This window comes from Cervus canadensis, chromosome 22 (genome assembly GCF_019320065.1).
Source record: "Cervus canadensis isolate Bull #8, Minnesota chromosome 22, ASM1932006v1, whole genome shotgun sequence".
In the NCBI taxonomy this organism is placed as follows: domain Eukaryota; kingdom Metazoa; phylum Chordata; class Mammalia; order Artiodactyla; family Cervidae; genus Cervus; species Cervus canadensis.
The window spans coordinates 7,297,970-7,322,869 of record NC_057407.1 but is presented as its reverse complement, the minus strand read 5'-3'; the positions used below and the strand labels follow the sequence as shown (position 1 = coordinate 7,322,869).

The 24,900-nt window shown below is 45.9% G+C and overlaps 1 protein-coding gene and 1 pseudogene across 2 annotated transcripts in view; one reads left to right on the top strand and one right to left on the bottom strand.

The window, feature by feature from the left end:
- Positions 1–24,900, top strand: part of XCR1 (X-C motif chemokine receptor 1) — a 321,508-nt gene that overhangs the window by 280,710 nt on the left and 15,898 nt on the right. Inside the window, exons 6-7 of one of the 2 annotated variants that reach the window (XM_043443362.1) lie at positions 8,426–8,655; positions 11,627–11,762. The gene's annotated coding sequence lies outside the window, so the exon portion shown is untranslated. Of the gene's footprint in view, positions 1–8,425; positions 8,656–11,626; positions 11,763–20,120; positions 20,224–24,900 lie in introns of those variants that run through there. The other variant, XM_043443361.1, reaches the window with a different exon arrangement.
- On the bottom strand, positions 18,025–20,605 carry LOC122425041 (annotated as a pseudogene).

The window sequence follows — 24,900 nt, the reverse complement described above, 5'->3', positions numbered from 1 at the left end:
TAACCAGCTCCTGGGGGAGTCACATTTCTGGTCCATGACACACACTGAGTGGTGAAGTCTTCAACTAGATGGAAGTTTATTCCTCACTTAGCTCAAAAAACCTTGAGACTGACCCTCCAGGCTCTTTGGGATCCACCGCAGATTCAACTCTGACATCTCTGCTGCTCCAATGCAGCAAGTGGTCTCCACCCTGAAGATCACTTTACTATCTAAGATGGATCCTAGAGAATCAGCCCATCTGTGCTCTGAGCCAACAGCAAGGGGGAGAAGGGAAAAATAATGTTCCTACCAGCCAAACCAGTTCCTCTGAAAAATTTCCTTGCAGTCTGTTACCTTCTGTTTGGTCCCTTGACCACACCCAAGCTGAAAGAAGCTGACACTTGGATTTCTTTTCCTTAAAAAAAAAAAAAAAAAGAGAAGAGACTGGGTGGAAGATAGACAGTTGGATGTCTGTCTCATCTCTCCAGCTTGCTTGTTGTTTTGAAACCGTAAGGAGAAGGAGCACAGCCTCCGTGGCCCCTCTTTGCCAGCAGTTTCCCCAAGGAGGAAAAAGCCAGACTCCACCGTGCCTTGTCTAGGCAGTCAGTGAGCCACGGTTAGAGGCCAGAGTAAGAACAAATGAAAAAATGCTGGCAGCAGGGCAGGAGGGAGGGTGAATTGAGCAGAGTGGGGTGAAATCTTTTGCTAGAATTTGACAGAAAAGTGGAAAGACCTTGGACAGATCTCATGTCGTGCTTTTGAAAACTGGCTTTGGTCTTGCTTCTGAGATTTAAGGTCTCTCTTGTACCTGAAGGGGTGGGCTCTTCCCTGGGCCTGCTAGCCTCTTTTCATCCCCCTAAAACAAAAGTCCTCTCTGCAATGTTCTAGTTAGACTCTCCCCATCCTTCCTCTCTACTCAGAGATGGGCCACTGCCTGTGCCCACTCCAGCTGAAGCCTGGGGCCTCACTTTTGGCTCATGCCTTTGGGAGCTGGCCTCACCCAATCCTGGGTCTCTTCTCTTGCTTTGAATAGATCTTCCTCAATCCTATAATGTGCCAAAATCACCAGAAGAAGTTGCTGCCAATTCCTTGAGCCTTTAGGTATTTTTTTTTTTTTTTTTTGCCTGTGATCAGTGTCCCCTTCAGCTGAAACTGCCTGGCCTGCAGCACACACCTCCTACATGAACACTTAGGGAAAGCAGTTCTGCGGTGACCTTGGGCAGGGGTGACCACCTCGGGACCCAGGAGTGGATACCCTCCCATGCCCTCCTGGTGGGTTATGACATGGCCCGATGCAGAGGGAACTGACAAACCAAGGCAATAGCGTTAACTAAGCCATTCAGAATCCCTTGCTACAGAATTTGATGTGAGATTGCAACACAGAAAAAGGCAGACCTGTGGCCGCTGTGGGATCAGACTAAGGGCCCTGTTTCTGATGTCCCCGGCTCCTTGTGCTGTTGGGCCTGCATCTCTGGTTATGCACCCTGATGGTTTTCCATCCTGCTCGCTATCTAGGAAGCCCCTCAGACTTTTTGGCAAGCGCAGTTGACATCTCTTTCTGTTCATCCATTGACATCTTGTGACATTTGACTAATGCCATGCAACGTCCTTACTTTGATGTCTGCCCTGCCATGTTGTATATCCCTTCCCAGAGCTCCTGGGGAAGCAGTACTAAACTATTCTGTGTGTGGAGGTGGCCACTGATTGGGTGAAGGGTGGGCATTGACTCAAGAGAGCCCAGCTATAGGCTTTCTGGTTAGGGTGGCCAGCTTGAAGGCAACAGCAATTTCCTAAATGTCACAATATCTCAGCTGCCATGAGAAAAACCCACTAACATGCCTAAAACAAATGCATGTTTTTCTCTCATGCAGGCACCTAAGGTCACATGGAAGCTCTATTCTGTAAAGGTGTCAGGGGCCCAGGCTCTTTCCATCTTGTTGCTCTGTACACTGAGGACTTGTCCTTGTTGGTGCTGCCTGAGAAGGCTCATAGCATGTCTGCATCCCAACTAGTGGGGGAGAAGTAGGAACCCCAGAGGACAAGCCCCCGTCCCTTTAAAACACAACCTGGAATTCACGCAGATCACTTTCACTTGCATCACATTGGCCAACGGAAGACTCAGATGTAAGGAAAGCTGGGAGATGTTAGCCCTATTCTAGGCAGCCACGCTGAGCTAAAAATCCAGGGATGTGTGGTTTTGAAAGAGAATGAATAGTATAGGACATCTCCATTCTCTACTGGTCAGATGGAGAAAGAGAGACGACCGTCTTCCTGCGAGTAGGAGGAGGTGGAGGGTGGCACACAGAAGAAACCACAGCCGTGAGGCCCAGCAGAGAGGCTGAGGGCATGGGCAGGCCCCATGCTCCCTGTGACCCGAAACACTGCTCCCAGCCCTGCCCTTACAGGTGGTGTCCTCCCAGGAAATTTCCTTCCTTTAAAGGGCCTGAGGTACTCAGAAGTCTCTGCTTCATGTCCAGGATATCCAGTCCTCTCGTCGATGAGGTCTGAGCAATATTTTAATCGTGGTTCCATTCTCCAGATGAGAAAACTAAACCTTAAGTGCTTCATCGTCTGTCCTCAGGTCCCCCAGCCCTAGTCAATCAAAGAAGAAAAGAGGCATCAGAATCTGTTGCTTTCAGCCTCTTGATCAGTGAGACAGAAGCAAACCACTGATGCATGATGCTATCTGGCTTCCTCTGTGTGGAAAGATAGATAGAGATCTTGAGGGTCTTGCTTGCTGAGACCACAAGCTCAGTGTGAGTCAGCCATATAACATAACAATAGCAGAGATGTGAGACTGATGCATTTAAATGGACACTGGACATGCAGGCCCTTGCTGAGGTCCCACGGGTATGAAGCCTCCCTTGGAGATCACGGTTCAGTTAACCACAGTGCACAGTGGGGCTGGGACATCTAGGAGAGGAGAGCGGGGCCGGGACATAACCAGCATGGAAAGGAAGGGTTAGCCTTTGGTCTCGGGGGAGGAAGTCCTTCCCAGAGGGCGGAAGTGGTTCTCAAAGGGGATAGCCAGGGCAATAACTTGCCTGGGGATATAACTTTTGAAAATAAGAATCTGAAATCACTTAACAGGCCTTAATGATGTATAATATGCATGAGCCATTTGTGGGCAAGCTCAATCCAGTTCAGTCGCTCAGTTGTGTCCGACTCTTTGTGACCCCATGGACTGCAGCACGCCAGGCTTCCATGTCCATCACCAACTCCCAGAGCTTGCTCAAACTCATGTCCATTGAGTCAGTGATGCCATCCAACCATCTCATCCTCTGTTGTCCTCTTCTCCTCCTGCCTTCAGTCTTTCCCAGCATCAGGGTCTTTTCCAATGAGTCAGTTCTTCACATCAGGTAGCCAAAGTGTTGAAGTTTCAGTGTCAGTCCTTCCAATGAATATCCAGGACTGAGTTCCTTTAGGATGGACTGGTTGGATCTCCTTGTAGTCTAAGGGACTCTCATGAGTCTTCTCCAACACCACAGTTCAAAAGCATCAATTCTTCAGTGCTCAGCTTTCTTTATAGTCCACCTCTCACATCCGTACATGACTACCGGAAAAACCATAGCTTTGACTAGATGGACTTTTGTCGGTAAAGTAATGTCTCTGCTTTTTAACGTGCTGTATAGGTTGGTCATAGCTTTTCTTCCAAGAGAACCCATGAACAGTATGAAAAGGGCAAGCTCAGAGATGCAGAAATCCTGCTAACCCCAAGAATGGGCATCTGCCAGACACACTGGCCATAAGCCAACTGTGCTGCAATAATGAAGGTCTCCATTCTGGCCTAGATGGTTCTCACGTTAGGATCGGGCAGCATCAGGAGGACAGAGTGGGCGATTGTGGTCCTTAGCGGCAAGCGCCAGAGGTAAAGGTGGTCCTGTATAGCAACTACTGACCACTGGTGTATAAGTTAATCAGAAACCTAATTCAGACCTGCTTGAGCCAAAAAAAGGTCACTGTGGGCTGTGCAAGCAAACTACACAGGTGTACATTTGGGTAGAGCTGGACCCAGTACAACTGGATTTAGAGAGTCAACTATTGTCAGGACGTCTTCTCTCTCCACTTACATCTGAGTTGGCCCAGGCTGCTGTAACAAAACACCACATACTGGGTGGTTTAAAGAGCAGCCATCTATTTCTCGTAGCTCTGGAGGTTGGTAAGTCCAAGACCAGAGCACCGGCATGTTTAGTTCCCACTTCGTGGCTAGCGGACAGCCACCATCTCACTGTATCCTCACACGACCTCTTTTGTGTGAGTGCAAGTGGGGAGAAAGAGTATGAACTGTGGTGTCTCTTCTTCTTGTGAAAAGCGCACTAATCCCGTTATGGTGGGCCCATAATTGTGGGGGACTCATTCACAGTGAGAATGGAGAATGAGCAGGCTTCCATGAGGGAGTGAGACCCCAGAAATGAGGCAAAGATCCGGTCCCAGAACTGGAGTATGCCCGGAGCCAGAGGACACAAGGGGCCTCCATGGCTGTGAGCCCCGGGATCTAGGCTCTAGCCTCCTTAGAGATGTGCTAGAAGGGAGCTGAAGGTGATGTCGGCTGTTGAAAGAAGGAGGCTGCAGAGGCGGAGAACTTGGCCAAGCCTCACAGCTGTCCATCCATCCCAGCAACACCCCCAGAACCACTTCAAGGAAATGCAACAAGATGAGAACTTGTGGTGCTTCTCTCTCCATCAGCAACTTTGAATTATCACCCCTTCTTTTCACTGATCAGCACTTTCAAGGTAATTGCAAGGACTCTGGAGAAAACTTTTCATCTTTGTAGCTGCTGGCATGAAAACTTCTTGAAGGAGAAAGGTCTTTGAAAAGTCCACTTTTCAAGGGTAGAAAGGGACCTTCCAGCCTGGCCTTGGAGCTGCTATCCAGTTTTCTGCAGAAGGAAGGAGATTCTTCCGGAGCATAAAAGAGGAAGGAGAAGTGGGACTGGGTACTGAGGCAGGAAACCCAGGGAGAAGAGAGATGCTACCACAGCCCAGAGGAAGTTCAAGGGGCTTGTTGGGTACATACATGTGAGATTAACTTTGCCTAGTGCAAAGTTAAGAAGTTAAGTTCTTCCCAGCTGAAATCTTTTGTTTTTTTTTTTGGACCATGCTGTAAGGCATGCAGAATCCTAGTTCCCTGACCCAGGGATCAAACCTGCACTGTCGCAGTGACCATGTAGAGTCTCAACCACTGGACCACCGCGGAAGTCCCTCAGCTGAAATCTTCAGTCAGTTCTCCACTGCTCATTAATGCAGCTCCTACCCCTGGGGTTAGAACTGACCAAAACCAATTTCCTCATGTATAATCGTACAGGTCCTTTTGGTTAATATCAGCAGCCACCAAGAGTTAAGGGAGTTGAAAATCACCTACTCCCTGTAACCTCACTCCATAAAGTTACCATAAGAGCAAGTTTCAGAATGAATTAGGCCCTGAAGACAGACATTTGTGAGCAAGGAGGTAGTACTTTCAAGTGCAATCATTTGGGACCACAAAGAGGTGGTGAGGATGAAAATGAAGACCTCAGGCAAAGATGAACAAATTTTATGGGGAACTACTATAAATGGATTTTCTGTCTGTTTATTTATACACCTGTTACTTCATTCAAAAACTCACTAGAGGCAGTGACGACTTGTTTGGCTTTAAAAATCCCTATGTGACCTTATTCTCTGACCAGCAGGGAAGAAATCCGATCAAACATGAATGGTGTACAAATGTGCCTTGTGCACTGAAAAGCAAGAACAATTTTTGTTCTGCAGAGGTGTCAGCATTGCAGATGAACATCTAGGATGCCGTAGCTCTCAAACCAAGCATCTCCACCCGCCGCCAAGGAGGGTCTATACGGAGATTCCCCCAGGAAGACACAAAGGGAATTATGGGAGGAGTCGGTTTCACCTGTCCAGTGCAGGTGCGGGGAGGAAGTCCAGTCCAGCAGGTGGGACTGGGTGTCTGGAATCTGGTACAAAACGCAGACCTAAACCAAGAGAGCGTCTGACACGGGGGGCCAGCCAGCCAGGCGCCGAGACGGGTAGAACTCAGAAAATGACGACAAGAACCCCGAGAGCAGTGGTCTTCCCAAATCCAGGAGGATGGGCAGCAGGTAGGAGGGCACCTGGGACAACAGTAGCTTATAAGGCTGTGGTCACCGGAGGGAAATTTTGAAAGAGCCCTGAGCAGAAACTGAGAAAGACAGGAGTAGTAAGAGAGGTTCTGGAGGGACTGAGCCACTGTGAGGTAGGAACTGCATGCAGAGAGTGAGAGAAAAATCCCAGTTACTGAAGGCAGATACAGGTGAGGGGCACCCTGGTCAGACCTGAAGATGAGGCCTGGAGTGGTCAGCAAACTCTCCTTAAATGCCACTTCCTAATGTTAGAATTAGTCTCAGAAACAGAAAGAATATTTTAAATAGGATGCATTCAGCTAGAAGTAAGCAGAAGCTGAACTGAAAGTAGTGAAACAATAAGGAGGCTGTTGACTCACGGGAAGTTCAGCAGCACAAGGCTGTGGCTCAGAGTCCCTTTGCCGGTGACCTTCTTGACTCTGCCTCGCTCAGGCTGTGGGCAGAAAAATGGCCCCTGTCATGCTGGCTTTGGGTGTGGGCAGAGCAAACACAGGGCGTATAAGCCATGCAGGCAGGGTGGGTACCTGAACAAAATCATCCTGTTAGAAAGAAGGAAGGGGGAACAAGGCCAGCAGCACGTCCCAGAATCCACCAAGAGCAGGAGGTAGCACAGGTGAGCAGCAGACCAGATTACCCATGCTGTGGCATCTCTAATCAGCTGCATCATCTGGGCCGAGCCACCTTGGCTCTTGAGGGCTCCATTTTTTTTCATCTTATGTTAAAGTGATTGAACAAGAGAATGTGTAGGATTCTATCCAGCTCTAAATAATCTCTGACTCTGTGAGATGGGATGCTCATGGCTTACTCGTATATAAGCCTTCAGGTATGGGACATGATTCTGGTCCTTTGTAGAAGATTCCATTTTCTAGAGATGGCCAGAGCAATTCCTCCCACCCCACATGCCCCCCAACTTGGGACCTTGCCACTCTGTCATCAGGATATTGAGTCTAATTATCATTCCCTTGAATCTGTACCAGCCTGATGACTTGATTGTATCCACTGTAGCTCATAACTAATAAACTATGGGAGAAGTAATGCTGAGAGACCTCCCAAAAGGCCATGCAGATTCCACTTGGTTCTCTCTGAACACTAGTTGCAGGGGAATCCAGCACCATATAAAAAATTCAACTATTCTGAAAATGACATGCTAGCAAGGCCAAGAATAGGTGCTCATGTCGACAACCCAGCTGAGCCTCCAGTCCACAGCCACCATTGGCTGCCAGCCATAAGTGTGCGCCATCTTGGGCATCCATCCTCGGCTGACCTTTAAATGATTAAAGCCTCAGCTAACATCATACTGCAACCCCATGAGATATAATACAAGTAGAGGGCCCAGCTGCCTTTCTAGAATTCCTCACCCAGAAAATCAAGAGCAAAATAAAAACAAGTGTTGCTGGTCTGCACCCCTATGTTTCAGAGAGATTTGTCAGGCAGCAGAGATGACGAGAGTAACCTTATAAAAGACTGGGCATAAAGGAACAAGGACGGATTTAGAGTCAGCTTTAAGAGATTGTTTCTGATAATTGCAAGACACTGAACATATCTCAGTTCTTTTTTTTTTTTTTTTTTTTTTTTTTTTTGGCTATTTAAGGAAGCAGTGGAGAGATTCTTTGGAGACATGACTTGTGGGTATCTTACCAGGAGATAATAGCAATGAACTTTCACCTTAATGCAGCCCTTTGGAGTTTGTAAAAAGCAAACCAACTCATTTGAGTGTCAGGACTAAGGGGTAGGGCACAACTCAACCTCCATTTTGGCCCAACACCCCTCCTGGAAGTCCTGAGACTATGACCCACCTGCTTTCCTCAGAAAGAACACTTAAGGTTGAGCAAAACCTCCCTTTTGTGAGCACCATATGTGATAGGCACACTGCCAGGCACTTTCCTAATTGTCTTTGCATTGTGCCTTCATATGGGGACAGCAAAGAGGCCTAGAGGTCTTGGAGCTACCACATTCCTACGTTGGCACTCCTGTACTTTCATAGAGTTTCCTATGATGGCCTCAGAATCCAGTCCCCAGCAATCCTTTTTACAGCTGTTTCTAGCTGATGCTGTCTCACCTCTTACCAGATGCATCCTCTGGTTAATGGTTTTTCTTGCAGTGGATATGCAAACAAAACTGTGTGATGGCTCTGTGAGATGGGCAGGGCTGATACTACTAATTACTACTAAGGTGGTGACCAGCCTTCACAGTGGCCCCCAGTGGTTTGTACCTCCGGGTGTTCACATCCCTGAGTAGGGTTGACTTGGGTAACAGATGAGATAGTACAGAAATGACAGGGCTTGACTTCAGAGGCTTGGTCATAAAGATACTGTGGCTTCTGTCTTGCTCTCTTAGATTGCTCACTGTGGGGAAGCCAGCTACCATGCCAGGAGGATACTCAAGCATCTCCATGGAGGACTCTTCTGTCCAGGAACCAGGGCCTCCGGCCAGCAGCCATGTGAACAAAGCTGTCTTGGAAAGCAGATCCTCCAGCCCCAGTCAAGCCTTCAGATGACTGCAGCCCCAAGGGACATCTTGACCTCATTCCATGAAACACTATAAGCCAAAACCACCTCAGTGAGTTGGTAAGTCGCTCACGGATATTCGAACCACAGACACTGCATGAGATAATACTTACTGTGTAACCCACTAGGTTCTGAAGGAATTTTTAAGCGTGACAGATAATTAATACACCCATCACACAAGTGAGAATCTGAGCCTCAGACCCACAGAGTGACTTGCCCACAATTGCACAGCTAGAGCTACAGGAGAACAGGGAGGAGGGCCCTCATCTTGTGACTGCTGATCCACAGCACACGGGTTCTCTTACAGCCCCATGATTCAGCATTTCTCCAATCTGCGCTCAGAAGAGGCAGGAGGCTGTGGGCTCAGTGCAGCGACTCCCCAGGCAACTGCGGCCACACCCAGGGAGGGAGCGGGGCTGAGACCCTCTGCTCCCAGTCGTGTGCCGCCCTCCTGAGCAGGAGGCACCAGAAACAGGGACTTTTTCCCACCAGGGCAGACCCATACCCATGCAGGCTCACACACATGTTCTGGCCTCAACCCCTACCACAGACTACAGCTGACCCACGAAGCTGCCGGTCCTGCGGGGCTACGGTGGGAAGGATCTGTGGTCAGGGCTTGCACTTAAGATCCTGCCTGCGACACAGGATCTGGCCTTGCCCCCAGCTTCGTTCCCGATGATTCATGCGTCCACTTCAGAGAAGTCACCCCACTGAGGGGTACTTTCAGTTCCCATGTGACTCACCAGCCATGTGACCACCAGTCCCCCCTCTGCAAGCAGGGCCTGTGTGGTGGACACGGGGTCAGCAAGTGACAAGTCTAGCTGGTTCTGTTTTCTTATCCTTCCAGCTGGGTTGGACTCATTCCAGCAAGAGCTATGATGGTGCCCTGGGAGGCAGGCGGGACTGCAAGTGGGCAAGTCTGGAGGGTAGTTGAAGATAACAGGGCAAGAAGGGTTATGTAGTCCCTGCTAGTCTCCAGGGTCTCTAGCGAGGCTGTCAGCCAGGAAGCAACGAGATAGAGCCCTAAGGCAGGGCTGGGCTTCCCAGCAGAGACATGCTCATGGTGGGCCAAGGATGCAACAGAGTAGCCCCTGGCTGAGCAGGAGACCTGTGGAAACATGAGGGAGAGACCTGGGGTGATGAAATTTCTTGATAAGGGGCCTTAAAGGTCCAGCAGAGAGTCTTGTGCCTATGTCCTCCTGTGGCCTTCAAGACCTCCACAATAGGAGAGGATTTTTTAAAAATAGGGTATAAGACACCTGCATTCTAATCTAAACCCAGGATCGCATCACCTGGATCACCTTGGTAAAGTTGGCCCATTTGGGCCTCAGTTTCTTCATGGGCAGAGTCAAGTGAATCATTTTCTGAGTTCCTTGGAGCCCAAGAATTCTGCACACCTCTCTTAGAGTTTGCCATTGGGAGGGAGCCTCTCAACCTGTATTGTCCCACAGAAATAGTAAGTAGGCCACACATGCAATTTAAAATTTTCTAGTACACATATTTTTAAAATTCTAAGAATAGGGAGAATTAATTTTAAGAGTATCTTTTATTTAATCTATGTAGAATGTGGCCATTTCAACATGTAGTCTATTTATTGCATTTATTAATAAAATATTTTCCATTCTCTTTTTTTGTACTATACCTTCAATATCTGGCTTGTAATTTGTACTTCAGCACATCTCCGTAGGGACCAGCCGCATGCCCCCTGCTCAGTAGCCTGAGTTGTATCCCTGACCCGTGAGGAGGGCGGAGACCGCCCCCTGGTGGACAAAACAGGAAAGTACATGGGAGACTGAGGTATTAGAACCAGCAAAGTGACTTTGATCTGTGAACCATCACATCCATTTTCTTGATTCAGTAGTCACGTGTAGTGTCAGCAGTAACTGTATAGTGAGGGCATCTGGAGAGAGCACATACAAATCAGAGAAGCAGGTTAGGGCCAGGCTCCTGAGGAAACTGCGAGTGAGAACTGATGGCAGACGCCCTTGCTTCTGGGAAGAGAGTTGAGTGTGGGCTGTTCTTTCAAGGACTGTTACTCTGAAGGGGAGGGACACGCAAGGGATGGGGCACAGAACAGGAGGGTGTTTTAAGTGGAGAAAAGGCATTCGGACAGCAGTCCAGGCCGAAGAATAACTGTCATGATCGGAGCAAAGGAACCCGAGGCGTTCAAGAGGCAGACCTGCAGAGTTGGTTAGCAATACAGACCTTGGGGCCCGCTTCACTGGCTGCTGCCCGTGACTTCAGTCTGATTACTGACCTTCTGTGTCTCTGTTCTCACATCAGTACAATGGTACCTGTCTCTTGTGCTTGCAGCATGGTGAGTGGTGGTTGCTAGGAGGATTGATTCTTTTTTATTTTTTCCCCAAAATAACATATTCGGATGCTAATAGTAGACATAAGAAAGTAGCTATAGTGATTAGAGGGATTCCTTCAGAGGGGCAGCATTTTCTGTGAGTGCTCGTACACCAGTCTACCTTTTCCTCAGTGAGTTGAAGTCCAAATGCTGTAGATGGCAAGTCTGAGTATTCTCTACTCAGAAGTGACAGGATCATTTCAACAGGGGGCAGTGGCCAACAACATATTTCTCTTGCATCTTTAAACTGAAACTACCAAGACCAGCTTCCTGACCTAGCAGGGGCATTTTGAACCAAGGAGGGCCCGCCTCTTGTTATACATGCTTCCCAGGGAAATATGGAACTTATCAGGGGTCACAATTCTATTTTTTAACTGTGATGCTGATGAATTCAATGATCTCTCTTTTTTTTTTTCAAAATAATGGTTACCATCTGTTGAGCCACTAAGTGGCAATCGATGACCAGTACTAACCCTTTCAGGTCTGCAAGGTGAGGTTAATTTACAAAAATCACATTATGCCATAAACATCATTCAGAATACTTTTTTTTCAACACAATGTTTTTGAGCTACAACTGTGGAGCTGTAATAATAATTAATATTATTATTACTATTTCTGATTGCTGCTTTGTCTTACTGTGTGTGCATGTACCAACATTTTATGTATCCCATTTCCTAGTGACAGACACCTATGTGGACCCCGGTCTTTGCCATCACAAACAACGTTGCAGTGAGCATCTTCTCACCTGTCTCCTTAGGCCTGTGCAGAGTTTCTCTGGATGAGGAACCCAAGAGTGGAATGGCTAGAACAGAGGGTATGTGCAGCCTTACCGTCTCCCAGGTTGTCCCTCCAAATGCTATTTACTCTCTCAGCAGCTTTGCCTCCTGGGTTCTAACTTTCCTCTTTCTCATTAGTCCTTGATATTATGACTTTCTAATTTTGGCCAAATACATGGGCAAAAAATGATGTCTGGCAGCTTTAGTTTACGTATGCCTGATTGCTCCTGAAGCCTCCTTACATTCCTTGAGCCATTCCAAACTTGCATTCAAAGGGCAGCTTCTGTCCAGGAACAGGTAACATTTTCTGATAGACGTGCGGCTCTTCACCAGGTGACCTGGTGTATTTTGGTGTAGCTACTGCTCCCACCAGCCCTGGGAAGTACTCACAGCACATGAGACTCAGAGAGCTTACTGACTGGCCCTTGATTGTCCAGACAGTTATTACTAGAAGTGGGATGAGAATCAAGGTGTCCTGAGTCCTCACCAAGGCTCTTCCGACTCGACTGTGTTATACCCGGAGCCCATCAATAAGAGATGGCCTATCCCCCAAAGCACACGGTTCATATGTTTGTGAGAGAGCTGGCGGTTTTGTTTTTCTTTTGTTTCTTAAATCAGCTTCGCTGAGGTATCATTTACATGCAGTAAAATGCTAAATGGGTGTTAAGTGGGTGTCTCCACAGTACACACCAGTACACAACCACCACCAACCAAGATATGAAACATTCCTGACACTCCTAGAACCTTCCCAGATAGTCACCCACACTGGCATCTACTTATTTGCTTTTGGTTGTAAATTAAATTTGTTCTTACCCAGATTTTCCAAAGTTTTGTTCAGAATATGTACTCTTTTCTGTCATTCAGCATAATGTTTGTGAGGTTCAACAATTTTGTTGGAAGAACTAGTAGTTTGTTCCTTTTTATTGCTGACTAGCATTTAACTGTATGTCTGTACCACAATTTATTGGTCCCTTCACTAGTCGATGAGAAGCTGGTCCCTTCACCAGCTTGGGGGGTATAATGAATAAAGCTGCTGCTAAGACTTTAAATCCAAGTCTTTATGTAGAGAACAGGGTCAGGACCAGGTAGAGGAACCTAAGATGAAAAACTTAAGGAGACATTCACTTTCAGGTTTAGGAAGTGCAATATGTGTGTGGTCAGTTCCATTCTATCACATATGTGGATTCCTCTAATCAATCACCACCTTCATCAAGATACAGGACAATTCTATCATCATAAAGATGCCCCCCCCCCTTACCCTTTCTAGTAACAACTGCCCCCAACCTTCCTAACCCTGGCAACCACTGATCTGCTTTCCATCTCTGTGATTTTATCACTTCAGGAATGTCATGTAGATAGACTTGCTCAGTATGTGACCTTTTGAGATTGTTTTTTTTTTTTTTTTAAACAAATCATAAACCCCCTGAAGTCTATGCATAGCTTGCTCCTTTTTCTTACTGAGTAGTATCCCATGGTATGGAATCTAGCCATTCGCCCATTATGGGACATTTTGATTGTTTCCCGTTTTGGGCTGTTAACAATTTGTTTTTGTTGTTAAGTTGCTCAGTCGTGTCCGACTCTTTTTGACACCATGGACTGCAGCATGCCAGGCTTCCCTGGTATGTTTGATTTTGTAACAAACTGTCACACCCTTTTCCAGAATGGCTATGCCAGTTCCCATTTCCTACAGCAAAAAATTGTTGTTTAGTTGCTCAGTCGTGTCTGACTCTGCGACCCCATGGACTGTAGCCCACCAGGCTCCTCAGCCCATGGAATTTTCCAGGCAAGAATACTGGAGTGGGTTGCCATTTCCTTCTCCAGGGAATCTTTCTGACCTAGGGATCGAACCTGAGTCTCCTGCACTGACAAGCAATGTGCTTGCCATATATGTGGTTTGCAAATGCTTTCTCTCAGTCTGTAACGCGTCTTACCAGTGGCATTTGCAGCCAGAGGTTTTTCATTTTCATGAAGTCTACTTCATCTGTCTTTTATGTATGCTTTTGGTGTTCTAAGAATTTGTCAGCAAGCTTTCAGTTCAGTCACTCAGTCATGTCTGGCTCTTTGCGACCCTATGGACTGCAGCACGCCAGGCTTCCATGTCCATCACCAACTCCCAGAGCTTGCTCAGACTCATATCCATCGAGTTGGTGGTGCCATCCAACCATCTTGTCCTCTATTGTCTCCTTCTGCTCCTGCCTTCGATCTTTCCCAGCAACAGGGTCTTTGCCAGTGAGTCAGTTCTTCAAATCACGTGGCCAAAGTATTGGAGTTTCAGCTTCAGCATCAGTCCTTCCAATGAATATTCAGGACTGATTTCCTTTAGGATGGACTGGTTGGATCTCCCTGCAGTCCAAGGGAATCTTCAAGAGTCCTCTCCAACACCACACTTCAAAAGTATCACTTCTTTCGTGCTCAGCTTTCTTTATAGTCCAACTCTCACATCCACACATACTACTGGAAAAACTAAAGATTTGACTAGACAGACCTTTGTTGGCAAAGTAATGTCTCTGCTTTTTAATATGCTGTCTAGGTTGGTCATAGCTTTTCTTCCAAGGAGCAAGCGTCTTTTAATTTCATGACTGCAGTCACCACCTGCAGTGATTTTGGAGCCCCAAAAAATAAAGTCTCTGTTTCCATTGTTTCCCCATCTATTTGCCATGAACTGATGGGACCAGATGCCATATTAGTTTTTTGAATGTTGAGTTTTAGGCCAGCTTTTTCACTATCCTCTTTTACTTTCATCAAGAGACTCTTTAGTTCTTTGCTTTTTGCCATAAGGGTGGTGTCATCTGCATATCTGAGGTTATTGATATTTCTCCCGGCAATCTTGATTCCACCTTGTGCTTCATCCATCCCAGCATTTCGCATGATGTATACTGCATAGAAATTAAACAAGGTGACAATATACAGCCTTGACGTACTCCTTTCCCTATTTGGAACCAGTCTGTTGTTCCATGTCCAGTTCTAACTGTTGCTTCCTGACCTGCATGCAGATTTCTCAAGAGGCAGGTCAGGTGGTCTGGTATTCCCATCTCTTTAAGGATTTTCCACAGTTTATTGTGATCCACATAGTCAAAGGCTTTGGCATAGTCAATAAAGCAGAAATAGATGTTTTCCTGGAATGCTCTTGCTTTTTCAATGATCCAGTGGAAGTTGGCAATTTCATCTCTGGTTCCTCTGCCTTTTCTAAATCAAGCTTGAACATTTGGAAGTTCACAGTTCACGTACTGTTGAAGCCTGGCTTGGAGAATTTTGAGCATTACTTTACTAGCGTGTGAGATGAGTGCAATTGTGCAGTAGTCTGAGCGTTCTTTGGCATTACCTTTCTTTGGGACAATGAAAACTGACCTTTTCCAGTCCTGTGGCCACTGCTGAGTTTTCCAAATTTGCTGGCACATTGAGCGCAGCACTTTCACAGCATCATCTTTTAGGATTTGAAATAGCTCAACTGGAATTCCATCACCTCTACTAGTTTTGTTTGTAGTGATGCTTCCTGAGGCCCACTTGACTTTGCACTCCAAAATGTCTGGCTCTAGGTGAGTGATCAGACCATTGTGGTTATCTGGGTGATGAAGATCGTTTTTGTACAGTTCTTCTGTGTATTCTTGCCACCACTTCTTTTTTGTTATTTTTTTTTCATTTATTTTTATTAGTTGGAGGCTAATTACTTTACAGTATTGTAGTGGTTTTTGTCATGCATTGACATGAATCAGCCATGGATTTACATGTATTCCCCATCCCGATCCCCACTCCCACCTCCTTCTCTACCCGATCCCTCTGGGTCTTCCCAGTGCACCAGGCCCGAGCACTTGTCTCATGCATCCAACCTGGGCTGGTGATCTGTTTCACCCTAGATAATATACATGTTTCGATGCCGTTCTCTCGAAACATCCCACCCTCGCCTTCTCCCACAGAGTCCAAAAGTCTGTTCTGTACATCTGTGTCTCTTTTTCTGTTTTGCATATAGGGTTATCGTTACCATCTTTCTAAATTCCATATATATGTGTTAGTATGCTGTAATGTTCTTTACCTTTCTGGCTTACTTCACTCTGTATAAGGGGCTCCAGTTTCATCCATCTCATTAGGACTGGTTCAAATGAATTCTTTTTGATGGCTGAGTAATATTCCATGGTGTATATGTACCACAGCTTCCTTATCCATTCATCTGCTGATGGGCATCTAGGTTGCTTCCATGTCCTGGCTATTATAGACAGTGCTGCAATGAACATTGGGGTGCACGTGTCTCTTTCAGATCTGGTTTCCTCAGTGTGTATGCCCAGAAGTGGGATTGCTGGGTCATATTTGCCACCTCTTCTTAATACCTTCTCCTTCTATTAGGTCCATACCATTTCTGTCCCTTATTGTGCCCATCTCTGCATGAAATGTTCCCTTGGTATGTTCTTGAAGTGATCTCTGCTTTTTTCCATTCTATTGTTTCCCTCTATTTCTTTGCATTGATCACTAATTCAAAATTTAAATTAAGGTTCTTTTTTTTTTTTTTTAATAAATATCCAGTTGCTCTAGCACCATTTGTTGAAAAGTCTGTCCTTCCTCCAGTGAATTACTTTTGCACTTGTGTCAAAAATAAGATGGCCTCACTGGTGTGGGGCTATTTCTGGGCTTTCCATTCTCTTCCATTAATCTTCCTGTCCACCCCTCTGCCAAAACTACAGTCTAAATTATGACAGCTGCATAATGAGTCCTGAAATAGAGTAGGGTGATTACTCCCATTTCTTTCCTTTTTTCAAAATGTTTCAGTTATCTTAGTTCCTTTGCTTATTACATAAATTTTAGAGTAAGTCTAACTCTGCCTGCAAAATATCTTGGAGGATTTTGCTAGAAAATTTCATTATAATCATGTATCATTTGAGGGAGATTTGACAATTTTACCATGATGAATCTTCAAACCAATGAATGTGTCTTCATTTATATAGCTTATTAAAAAATTTATTTCATCAATATTTTGCAATTGTTAGTATACATAGTTTGTACATTTTGGTGATTTATGCACAGGTATTCCTTTTTTGAAAGAGAGGCTGTAAATATAATATTGTACTTTAATTTTGCTTTCCATGTGTTTCTAGCTAGTATATAGAAATGCCATTGATCTTTATATGTTGATCTTATATCTTGCAGCTTTGCTAAGCTCATTTACTATCCTAGAAATTGCTTCAGTTTTGTTTTGTTTTTGGATGTTATTAGACCATTATGTCAGCTGCAAACAGAGACAGATTCATTTATTCCTTTTCATCCTGTATGTCTTTTATTTCCTCTTGCCTTTTTGTGCTGCCAAAGGCTTCCGGTACTGTATTGAACACAAGTAGTTAACACAGACACCCTTGCCTTGCTCCCAATCTTAGGGAAAAACATTCAGTCTTTCAATGTTAGTATTTTATTAGCTGCTGGTTTTTTAATAGGCACGTTTTTATCAAATTGAGGAAGTTCCCCGCATCCCTTATTTTTTCTGAGTATTATCATAAATAGTTGTTGAATTTTGTCAAATGATTTTTCTGTATTGATTGATATGATTATGTGGTTTTTCTTCAGCCTTTTAATACAGTGAATTTCATTGATTGACTTTAAGTATCAAACCAGCCTTGCATCTCTGGAATAAACCCTGTATTCTACTTGCTAATATTAAAGGTTTTTTTATTTGCATTTGTGAAGGATATTGATCCATGGTTATACTATGTACTTTTTGGTACCATTTTTATCCAGTTTGGGTAGCAGGGTAATACTGGTCTCACAAAGTGAGGTGTGAAGTGTTCTCTCTTCCTCTATTTTCTGTAAATAAAAGGTTATGTAGAATGCGTGATAATTCTTTAAACATTTGAAAGAACCCTCCAGTCAAATTATCTGGAAATTTCTTTCTCAAAAGTATTTAAACTGTGACTTCAATTTCCTTGAAGGGCTATTCAAGTTATTATTTCATATTGAGTGTATTGTGATAATCTGTTTTTTGTGGAATTAATGTACTTCATCTAAGTTATAGATGTTCATATGATTTGATTATTTTCTTTGATGTCTGCAGAATCTGTAGTGATACCCAGTTTCCTTCCTGTTATTAGTGTTCAATAATTTGTCTTCCTCTTTTTTTTAATACAAGCATTTATTCAATTAATTATAAAACAGTATAAAAAGTGATGTACAATCACACCAAAGTTCATCCAGAATGCCTCTTTAAAAATTATGAGACTGACACGCTACCTACTGCACTAACAAGGCACCTGCCTCTTTATAAATTAGTGCTACTTGTTCATTTTACAGTGAGATTAAGCCTTCACGTGTGTTAACTCAGATGTGAGTCTGTTCTTGGTGGTTCAGAAGTTTACATGATTTTGGATGTCATTAATTTGCTTCACCATTTCTCTTATGTGTTCACCCTTCTCCTTCAGGATGGACTGAATGCATTTTCGCTGGTAGGCTCTGAGAGTAATAGTGGGCTTTTGAGGACTCAGTACCATTTCCATCTTTTGTGGTTGATAGTCTTTTTTCATAGTAACCCATTTGATGGCATTGCCCAAATGTTGAAGTTGATCAGGTATCAGCTATAATTCTTTCTTCATGTCTCTCTCACTGTCAGAGATAACTGGGAGCTGAGACTGAAAACTGTGAAGTACTTTTTTCATCCTGTTCATGATGTCTTCTTGTTTTTCCTTGGCGTCCTCATATTTGTCAGCTAAGTGCTCATCCAATTCCCGTAGACTTTTCCTCTCCTCTCGACAATAATTGAGATCTTGTAATTGTTTCTTTTTTGGTCACATAACAATTTGACCCTCCACTGAATCTCCTCCTTTGCCAGGTCCTGTTTAAGAATGTAGTATTCTCTGAACACCTGAGTGGCTCTGCTGATGAGCTAAAGACATTCTTTGGGAGGAGGAGCTGTATCTTTTTCAGATGATTTAAAAAATGCTGGATTTGCAACACTATGTTGCAAAATGCTTCTAATATGCTTTTCAAAGGAATCCCCGGGGTTTCAACCAGAATAAGGAGGGGAGACTCTGCCACTTCAACATTCACTCGGGTACAAAGCCGGGGAGGAGATGCTGGATGGACTGTGCTTAGTAAAGGCTTGACGAGGTATTCATAGGTACTGGTGATGCAGATCATTGTTGGCCCCAGGATGTCAGGCATGATCCAGAATCCTCGAAAAGGAGCTGGCTGACTGCATGGCAGTGGCTTCCTACAAAGAATGTGTTCTACAAAGCACTTCTGTTCTGTAGCCAGTTCCTGTAAACTGTCCCTGTCTTCTTCATCTGATCCAAGAAACTTGTGAAGTTTATGAATCCAAGGTAGCCCAGCACTATGTACACCAGCTTCATGAGTATAGTGGTATCTTGAGGGACACTTGGGACCTCTGTGAAGTTTGATTGCACAAGAAAAGTCAGAATCAAAGGGCTCATCCTCTGCGGATGCCAATTTCAGAGCAAGCTCCAACTCAACACACTCAGACACATACAGTGACGGAATGAGGTCAGCCCTGGAATCCCAGGACTTTTCTGACGTTTGGTCATCTTCCTACCCCTCCAGCACAAGGCAGAGATGAAACATTCCTGACTCAGTAGTAATCACCAGGATGTTGGCGACACATGGTAAGCAGAGCCCAGCACAAGCATCGTAGCCATAGTTCTCTTCAGCAGCAGGATGCATGGGCAACCGGCCCACTAGCTTACCCACACCCCCAGGGCTGTGCAACAGACTCACATGTGTAAGGAAAGTCTCCTCATTCTCATATAAGATGTACAGGGAGTAAGCCACTACTTCTTCTTTGCCTTTTTATCCAAATATGTGCTTCGGGACTGCTGACAATGGCCCAAAGTCAAATGCAACTGCCGTCTCTCCCAGAGATGCGGTGTAGGCCCTTCCGTTGTTGAGTATGAGACTTTCCCCTTCTGCTTCTGAAAGTCGGATGACCGTAGTCGGTGTCTGGGGTCACGCAAAGGGTAAATTTCTTTTGACGTTGTCTGACGTTAGCGGCACCATGTGGGGATCTAGCGACTCTCTCGGATACCAGGCAGCATGCTTCAGAGTCGGAGAGGCTGACCTGGTGAAAAATCTCTCAGCGACGGGAGTCGTGCTACAATTCACTGCTGATTTTCCACCTTCCAGTTCAGAATTCTTTCCCCATCTTTTAGGTAATCCTAATATCATGAGTCCTTTTATTCCAGTAAGTGCTACATGATGTTGTGCTAGGCTTAACAAGGCTTGGTAGATTTCAAACAGGGGTGGATTTATGCAAAGCCGTCTCTGGTACTGGGAGAGGGAGGGCTTCTCACTGGCGCCGCTGGGGCCCCGAAGGCGCACGACTAAGAAGGAGCTGTCTTCTGAGTCCCACAGAAAGAGCTCTCCGCGAGGCCCAAGACCAGGTTTCTCGTCAACAACCGAGGAGGCAGCGGCGGCGACGAAGGCAATGATGAAGCCGGCTTCTCAGTTTCAGCGGAGCTCTGATTTTTCCGTCCCTCACGGAGCCGCCAGAACACGGCGTGGCTGGGCAGCCAGGTATGCACAGCTCACCGTCCCCCGGGGCCGCCTTCGGTGCCCGCCATCTTGAACCCTCGGCTCCCCGCGGCCTCGCCTGTGAGCGCAGCCAGTCCGCTTCCGGCCGTCCACTGCCTCGGCCCCGTCTCTTTTTGTTAGTCTTTCTAGAGGCATATCACTTTTATTGATCTTTTCAAGAACATACTTTTTTTGTTTCGTTTCTCTGTTGGTTGTATGTTTGCAATTTTATCAGTTCTCTTCATTTTTTCCGTCCTTCTACTTGAGTTTATTTTGCGTCTCTTTTTCTAGGTTCTTAAGATAAGTGCTTAGATTATTTATGTGAGATATTTTCTCTTTCCTAATGTAAACATTTAGTGCTAAAAATTTCCCTCTCGGTGCTGCTTTTAACTGTGTCCCACAAAATTTGATGTTGTGTGTTCATTTTTATCCCATTCATCATTTTTTTTTAAATTCCTCTTGAGTCCTCTTTGATCCTTGGATTATTGAAAAGGGTGCTCTTTATTTTCTGGTAATTCACTTGTTGAAGATTTCTAGGCACAGTATGTGGGTTTACTATTTTTAATTATATTATCTTCAACTGTTGATTACATAGTGAGGATGGGTTGAAAGGAGACCCATCTTTATCATTGAGGGAGCCCAGAACTTTGTCTGCTAAGTTGTGTTGATATGGAAATCTATGTGAACCACCCCACCATATACACACAGGGGCAGACAACCACACATATGCAAGCACACACACATGCCCATGGCATACATATACCCACACCTAATCAGTGGAGCTCAAATTCTCATTTTCAAAAAACAAAGCTAATGGCAGGGACCATGATAAAAACAACAACAACAACAACAAAAAAAAAAAAAACAGGAAAAGGAAGCTGTTTAGGAAGAAAAAAAAAAAGCACCAAATCAGCATCATATCTCTGAAAAAATTAGGTCAAACCAGAAACCTCTGGCGGAAATAGAGGTATTTCAGGTTCTGGGTTGCCTGTAGACAAGCTGAATTTCTTTTATGTTGGCAGCACCTGCCTTTTTAGTCAGTCTCTCCGCCCCTTCCCACCATCACTGCCCCCATCACAACAAGGCCAGTCCAACAAATTCTGCTTCAGAAAATCGAAAGGAAAGAAGACATTACACTGACTACAGCAATGGAATGGAAATTCTAGGAACTAAAGATTAAGGATAGAGAGAGCTATGTCCTGCAAACCAATTCAATGTCTGAGCAATAATAATGCCCCTCTCAAATGACATGTAATGAAAACTATATGTATATTGTATTTGTATTTATATGTAATATATATACATATATAAGTATGTTCATTCCCCATCTGATAACTATTTCTGTCCTGCAGGTTGTTTAATTTTCATTTCTTACATTTCAATCTATCTAAAAATTTATATGGTTGTAGCTTTATAATACACTGATATATCTGGCAGTGTCTCAGGTCCCTCAGCAGCTAAACTGTGAAACTGAATCTTTGGGCAGGCTGTTAGTTCCAAAGGTCCAGTGAGGAAGGCAGATCCACCGCCCCATATAAACTAAGGGCACTCAATCAGTTTAGACCAGGGTTTTTCAACCTCGACACAATAGCTATTTTGTTAATTTTCTTTTGTAGGAGTTTGTCCTGTTTGTCAGCATCCCTGGCCTCTACCTGCTAGATGTCAGTAGCTTCCCCAAGCTGTGATGAGCAAAAATGGCCACCAGACATCACAAAATTGCCCCCAGTGAAAAGCTGCTTGTTTAGACATGCTTCCTTATTTCCTGCCCTCAGTGCTGTACAAAGCTGTGATACTTGATACCATAGCAGGTATCCTGCAGGCATGAGGAACGATATTACAGAGGCACTGAGGCTAGAACATGAGGTAGAAGGGGCCATGGTTTTTGATGACATTGCCAGAGTACTGCACCAACCCTAGCATTACCTCCCTATGGGAAATTGACAGCTTCCACCACTTACGCCTGTTTGGTCCTGTGTTTTGTCACTTACAGCCAAGACCATCCTGGTGAATCCACTGATCACCTTACTCCTCTGCTTAAAACCCTTTGCTAGTTCTCCATTCAGGATAGATTCTAGACTTCTGAACTTAGCACCCGAGGGCCTTGGTCTCTGGCTCCTGCTCATCTCCCACCGCCCTCTCAGCACATATCTTCCCCTCTCGGGCCTTAAGTAGAGTCCTCTGACCCAGCCTGGAGACCTCCTGTCCCCTGTGTTTACACTTGCTGGTCCCCAAACGGCGCATCCTTCTCCTCTGCTCTCTCTCTTCATCCTACTCCTACCTTTCAAGACTAGCCCATGTACTGTCCTTCAGGAACTTGTCCCCAAATCTCCATGTGGTGGTTTTGAAACATGGACTCCAAATTATTAATATTTGACACTCGTTTACTTGAAAGTGGCTGGGCAGGGATTTCGACCTCGGTGACTTTTTACACTCTGGACGCTGAAGCAGGGTGCCAACTGACTGATCCAGGGATGTGTTATTGGGTGACACGCAAGGCAACCTTCATGATAAGGATGTGCAGTGCGTGAGATGAGCTAGTCAGACCTGCAGGCATTGGGCAACCCCAGTCAACCCAAGACTCTGATGCTGCTCATCTTTCCAGCCTCAAACCCTGGCAGTCTATCACTTCCACCACACCTCTCTCTCAGTGTGAATCATTGGGAGGCTCAGAATGTGCCCTATTGCATAAGTGTTCCCCTATACCTGGCATTCAGCCGCGTTTCCCTGCATAACTCCTACTCATCCTTCAGATCCACCTTTGACATCACCTCCTCTAGGAAGCCTTCCTCACCTCTCCAAGGCTGGCATGCCCAGAGCCTTTCCCTCACATTGCACTTAACACATTGCCTTCTACCCCCCGTTTCCACCTCTGTGAGCCTGTGAGCATCTGAAGGGCAGAGAATGATTTATTCCTTTGTGAGCCACCAGCCCCTAGAACAATGCCAGAGGCTGCTATGAAAATAAACGTTCATGGCACGGTTGTGCCAGTGGTGTGACTGGCTGTGTCCTGCTCTTGTCCTCCATTCAGCCACCACTTACTGAGCTCTGACCCTGTGCTGAAGGTACAGCTCTCAGCCTTTCATCTCTTGCCACTCTCTGGGGAGCTGGAGCTCACAGTTATAGCGCACTCACTGGGGCTTGTCCTCATACCTAACTCATCTGCTGTGTTTGATCCTCTTAACAAGCCACTGAGGTTGTAATTATCTGCAATTCATGTTGGAAACTGAGGCGCCAGAATTATTAAATTGGCACTAAATCCTGGAGTCCACGTTTGAACCCCGGCAGCCTCAGTCTAGAGTCTGTGGGGTTCATCTCTACACTGCCTGGCTTCCTTATGAACACCCAGACTTGTCACGAATGTAGAGACCCAGGCCTCACCCGAAGTCCTTGTTTCTGTAGGTCGGTAGGCAGGACCTGGGGATCCCCTGTCCTCATGAACCCCACATGGTGCAAAACTGACAGTGGCCAGGAGCATCACAGAGGGTCTGAGGCTCTGTGAGATCCAGCCCTGATGTGCCTGTCTCACTGCATCACAGACGCCTCCTGTTCTGTCTTCTCCAGACCCTGGCTGCTTCTGCCAGGAGAAGGGTCCCCACCTCACCCACCCACCCATGTGCTTGAGGAGCAGTGAAGCAAGTGAGAAGAGGGAGCCCTTGCGGCTCAGGATGGGCTGGCAGAGCCCCAGGGACATCCCCACGCAGCCCCTTCCAGAGGCCCTGGAGAAGGTCAAGAGGCCTCCAGCTCCTCAAATGTCTCTTGAGTCTGTGGTGCTGTCAGACATGTCCAAACAGCTCCATCCAGAACCCTCCACACCCTCTGAGCACACCCTCGGGTTCAGTCCTCCAACTGCAGCCATGGGGCCCACAGAAGCTCCTTGACGACGAGGCCTGGTGATGCCAGCAGAGTTTACTGTACCTGCGACGGGCCCGGCCAGGGAGCAAGTCCTCAGTGAAAGCAGGGCAGCCCCAGCCTGTGGCTGATTTCCCCAACTCTCAATGTGAAAACTGTCCAACCAGGCCTGTGGGTGAGCAGAGCAGACCTCTAAGGAAAGGGCCTCTTCCTGGGAGTTGGTGATTTCACCATCACAAAGGTTGAAGGGGTCAGCGGGAAAATTTGGCCCTTGACCCAGAACAACTCAGCTCTCTTCACTACCTACTAAACAGCCAGACCTGCTCTCAGGGGATTTCCCAGCCATGTTCAAATGGAAGCTCAATCAAGTAGGCACCTCTGTTAAAGCCACATCAAAGGTTAGGTGCTGGGGAGTTAGTAAGACTCCGGATGGTGATAGTCGTCAGGGGGCACATAGAGTGTGGGATGGGCGAAGGTGGAATGGAAAATTGACGTAGGAATTTCCCCGAAACCAATATTACAAGTTCTGACTCTTGCTCTGTAATGAGGCACCCTCCAATACAGAGGTCTAAAGTAAGAGCCATTTTATTGTGTCTCATAAATTGTGACTCAGAAGCTTGAGCAGCACTTAGCTGGGTAATTCTTTTTCAAGTGGCATCAGTGGGGGTCCCTTAATGCCACCGAGCTGGCAGATGGATGGCTCCAAGCTTCCCTGCCAGGTCTGGCCCCAGTAGAGGAGGCTAGAGAGCTGGACTGGGAAAGATCAGCCACCCCACACGCAGCCTCACCGGTGTGGTGGCCTCATGGAGCTGGACTTCATAAATGGTGGTT